Raw genomic sequence first — 5,649 nt, 5'->3', positions numbered from 1 at the left:
ATTCACGGATTTGCGCTACTGTCTTCAGACACACAGACGAAACTTACTAGAGAAGTGTGACATAATATAATATAATATAGGGAAAGATAAACTGAACTTTGAGACGTGTGTAAAATATTTTATTTGAATTTATTAACATATTTGCATATTCTGCAAGGGCTATGTAAACTTATGATCACTACTATATTGTTTGACTACAGTGCGTGCATAATTATGCAAGTTGATATTCTGGTCATTTTTTTCCCAAGCACATTTTACCAAATCCAAACCACATCAATCTTAATAACTACTATTAATTTTGTATTTAATTATATATAAGTGATATATAATTGTTAGGCTGGAAGTGAAAAATGCCTTATACCGAGGTGTGCATAATTATTAAACAGGTTTTCTTTTACAGGTAAAATGCACCAGAAGATTTAACTCAGACTGAAAAGTCAACAATTATAAAATGCCCATGAGAAATATTCAAAAGTAATGCAATGCAGAAATTGCTCAAATGAATCATGCCTACTGGACAGCGAAATGCTCACTGGGTCAATATGGTCAGAAAAAAAGTTGCTGGAGAAGAAAGGACACATTAACTGTAAACTAATTAAGAATTAAGGTGAAGAATTAGGTGTGAAACCACCAGGAACACTTCAGTCTCCAGTGCTACCCTTTTCCAAAACTGGAACCTACATGGAGTCTCCAGAAGACAAGGTGTCAGGTTCTCAGGGACTTTGCTAAGATAAACAATCCTGAAACAAGACCCCCACTTAATAAGAAAAACATGCTGTGTGATTATGATTATGAAATACATGAAGACTGATTGTTTGAAAAGGTTTTATGAACAGGTTGAGAGTGATTTCTGAGGTATCGGCACCAGTTCAAGTCAGACAGCAGCGGCGGTGGTGAAGGGGTCATGGTGTGAGCTGCTACAACAATGAGCAAGACGGACCTTTCAGGGTTCGAGATCCCAAAAGTTACTGCCAGTTTCTTGACGAAAAATTCTTCAAAGAGTGGTACACGTGGATGTGGTGCTGGTCCTTCAAGAGTCATTCTCAACCTATGTCTATAAAGCCTATGAAAATCAGTCTTCATCTATTTCACAACACTTCAGCATGTTCTTAAGTGGGGGTCATATTTTAGGATATTTGAATAATACATTTGAATATTTCTAATGGGCATTTAATAATTGTTGACTTTTCAGTCTGAGTTAAATCTCTTTTCTGGTGCACTTTACCTGTAAAAGAAAACCCGTTTAATAATTATGCACACCTGAGTATAAGGCATTTTTCACTTCCAGCCTTTAACAATTATATATCACTTATATATAATTAAATAAAAAATTAATAGTAGTTATTAAGATTGATGTTGTTTGGATTTGGTAAAATGTGCTTTGAAAAAAAATTACCAGAATATCAACTTGCATAATTATGCACGTACTGTATAGTTTGTAATTACCTTTCCTGTTTCATAAAAGTGCTTGAGCAGCACTTGACTAATTACATCATTATTGAAATGTCTTATCTTTTTGCACAAAGGACTCGGCAGTGATGAAACAGATTCTGCTGGCCTGTGACTGGGTGGAGGAAAACAGACCCCACTTTGCTGGGAAAGTTCACTTACCACAGATCTTAAGGATGACCGAGGATGATGCCTTGTTGGCCATAACAATGCGGGACCTATTTATTGACACTATTTTCCATGAAGGTGAAATGGATGAGGACAAAATTCGGGCTCCCTTCCTTTTCACCTTTGAGAGAATTGAAGACATGGAGTTTTTCTTGCAGGAAATAAATGACAAAAGAAAAATGTGTGTCTTGCCTGCATGACCCTCACCTTTAACAAGCTAACTATCTGATGGGGTTGATCTGGGTAAATATTGTTTTTTAAAATTTGTTTTGTATTGCCTTGCAGTTTTAGGTTTAAAAAAAAAAAAATTAAGTTTGGTGGGGAAAAAAAGTGTTCTTGAAACTTGATATTCAATTTTGTGTCTTGTATCCTATTATTGTGTTCCTAGATTGAAGATAGTTAGCCGTACGGTTTGCTAATAAAGGTTAATAGAAATAAAATATATACAGCAAACACTTTTGAGGGAAGTGAAGAATGTGACTCATAAATGGTAAATTAAGTAACACTCCCAGGCTACTAATAAATGTTCCTGCAATGGTTGCCAACACTTGTCCTCTTGTTTTTTCTTTGGTGTGACACGTGGCTGGTTTCAGACCAGTAACCTGGGCAGGCAGGTAGGTAGGTTACTTATTACCATTTGATTAAGACAATCACGTGATTAAGAAAAACTCCATGTGGACTGAGTCCATCCAAAATTATAATCCACTAAATTATATTCACAACTCCACTGTTGTGCATATGCTACAATTGCATTTTCATTTTAAGGTGGTAGTCCTAAGTGTACATTTAAAAGGAATAAGTTAGAAGACGACACAAATAGGTGATCATTTTATTTATCACACCTGCAAGGGCAACTCAGTTCCCACATTTAAAAACAAATAGTATATTAGGAGCATACTTTATTACGTTAATTATGATTGAGATAAATTCGCAAATAGCCTACATAGCCTTAATGTGGTTGGTAAAAAGAAAGCAGGGGTGCGCAGATAATCTAGTCATAAATTAGTAACAGAAACTGCCGAAAAATCACGAAATCATCAAAAATGTTAAAGAAAGGTTAGGCAATATTAGCTATGTCAGCATGTCCAGTTCCATGCAAGTCTTATCCACCGTATTCTTCAACGCCTATGGGCGAGACTTGCGTTCATTAGCCGCTATAGGGAAATAATGAGATTAATAACACCGTGCAGTAAACTGTAGAACCGCATTACAAACCAGTGTGTTCATAATTAAAATGATACATAAAAATAATATGGTAATAAACCCCAGTTTGCAATAACAAGCAGCAAAACGAGCTGTTTTGCACAGCTAAAAATAGCTGGAAGTGGATGAGACAGATGTAACCGGATAGTTACTTTGACCCAATCAACAATAATAATAATAAAAAAAAAAAATAAAAAAAAATTCCATCTGACGAAGGGCTTGCATTAACTTTAACAGCCACTATGGTAGCGAAATGAGTGTCGCTTTACTAACGTTAGATCCATAAAGGTGGAGCTAGACTAGATCAAAAGAGGTGGAGCTTACGTGTAGCTCCTCCCCGCTGGACGTCTAGCGAGGGGGAGCTACACGTAAGCTCCACCCATTTGCTCTGCAGCGAGCAGCCACGCTTGAATGCTGCCTGAACAAGAAAGCTCCTTACTGAAGGGAAAGTGTTGAATGGTGTCACTATCTCGCGAACGCGCCGGCGGATCTCCACCAAATTCGGGGGATCCCTTCAGCTCGCGGAGCCCTCTCGAACGCTACCCTCCGCGCGTCGGTAGCCCCCCGGGATCGCAAGATCGCTCGGCGCCGGTCCGCGAATTTAACCACCCGTAACTCCCGAACCCCAGGGGCTATCGACCCAGGGGTGTGGCCTCTTTCGAAAGAGGGCTTCTAGACGTACACTCGATTCGCGTTTGAGAGGGTTCCTCGAGCTGAAGGGATCCCCCAAATTTAGTGCGGAATCACCACGCCGTTACGGAGATATGGCCGTTCAAAGTTTCAATGGTTTTCCATAGACTTAAGCTTTAAAGCGTTTCATCCAGGTCGCCAGTAGCAAACAATGGAGCGCGCTCTGCTGGACAAACTAAGTAATTACACCATTTCAAGCATTTTATCAGCATTATATGTTCTGTAAAAAAAATGTTCATATCGGCGGCATATTCGCCGATACCGATATATCGGCGACATGCTCATATGGGCCGATAATATCAGCAAAACGATATATCGGTCGGGCTCTAAAAATTATAAACGCAACACTTTTGTTTTTGCCCCCATTTTTCATGAGCTGAACTCAAAGATCTAAGACTTTTTCTATGTACACAAAAGGCCTATTTCTCTCAAATATTGTTCACAAATCTTATTTCAGTTTTTTTTTTTTAATAAATCTGCAAAAATGTCAACAGTTCTGTGTTTTTAAATAAATATGGGGTGCTGTGTGTACATTAATGAGGAAAAAAAATTAACTTAAATGATTTTAGCAAATGGCTGCAATATAACAAAGAGTGAAAAATTTAAGGGGGTCTGAATACTTTCCGTACCCACTGTATATATATAGTTATATATACCCTGCAGCTGTGATGCATCATTATAGATGAACAATTCCACTCATTCTCTGCTATAGGAAACGAAGAATTGTATAAACTTAAATAATCTAAACCAACAACGTGTGCTAGACCCTATACCATCTAAGCTACTAAAAGTGCTTCTTATCCGATCGTGGTTGTATCTCTATTAGTGCTACTGCTATATATTTTTTCAAAATATACCCTCATTCTTAAAAATTTGTGTTCAGCAAAACAAAGACATTTATACAGGTTTGAACAACTTGACGGTGAGCAAATGACAATGGTCCCATTAACACAATTCATTTGTAGAACATGAATCGAGTGTTAAGCTAATTTTATTTATTTTAATCATTAAAAATTTACTAGTATTATAGTTTTTAACACCATGTCAGCAACTGATGCTATTTTCATGGCAAGAACTGAGTTGCAAAATATAGTGTTGCATATATACAATAAAATAAAATAAACAAAAAAAAAAGAAAAGAAAAAAACCCAGCAGTTATTTTTATCAATAAATAAATGCCAAAGTATATATTTTTGTCTCCTTTGTTTGATTGGATTCTCTTTGTCTACTTTCAGGACTTGTGTGAAAATCTAATTAATAATCATATTTATGCAGAAATATAGAAAATTCTAAAGGGTTCACAAACTTTCAAGCAGCACTGTATATATATATATATAGTTATGAGGAGAATCCTAACTTTGAGGGCATCCATGTAAATGAGATGGCTGAGTCTCTGAATCTATGGGTCCATCATGTACAGCATATACTTACACAGGTAAGAAACAACAGACAGCCTGCTGGAAATTCATCTGCCCTAAAATGTCCATTGAAGTGGATCTTGTATATACAGACACACAATATACAATAAGAAAAAAAAACAGCAGTTAATATTATACAAAATGCTTTACATTTTCTTCATAAATAAAACTTCTGATAAAATCTTACTGAAGTCCTTAAATGGGCTTATTGAGTACAAATGAATGTCCACTTGTATTAAAAGCAGGACAGTTCAATAAAACATGTTTAATGCAAAGGGGGGTCTTGCCTTTCAGCAGAAATGCATGAGTCAATCTTTTATGTCCTATTCACCTTTCCTACGCCCCATGACGCTTTGGGCAAATAATGGGAGTAACTTCCATTTACACTGTAAACAATCAGCAAAAGGTTTGCTCTATGAACATAAGCATTTTCAAAAACTGGGTACAATGAGGTGACATTATTTTACTCGCCTTCAACAATCGATCATTAAAAAGAAATATAAAAGTATAAGAGTATTAACAAATTACTTTAAACATACCACTAATAACTCCTAAAGATCCTACTCCTATCCGCAGCAATACAGGTGCATCTCAAAAAATTAGAATGTCGTGGAAAAGTTAATTTCAGTAATTCAACTCAAATTGTGAAACTCGTGTATTAAATACATTCAATGCACACAGACTGAAGTAGTTTAAGTCTTTGGTTCTTTTAATTGTGATG

The sequence above is a fragment of the Sinocyclocheilus rhinocerous genome, unplaced genomic scaffold, assembly GCF_001515625.1.
Source record: "Sinocyclocheilus rhinocerous isolate Xijiao unplaced genomic scaffold, SAMN03320098_v1.1 scaffold2747, whole genome shotgun sequence".
NCBI lineage: Eukaryota > Metazoa > Chordata > Actinopteri > Cypriniformes > Cyprinidae > Sinocyclocheilus > Sinocyclocheilus rhinocerous.
Note: the sequence above shows the minus strand (reverse complement) of the source record.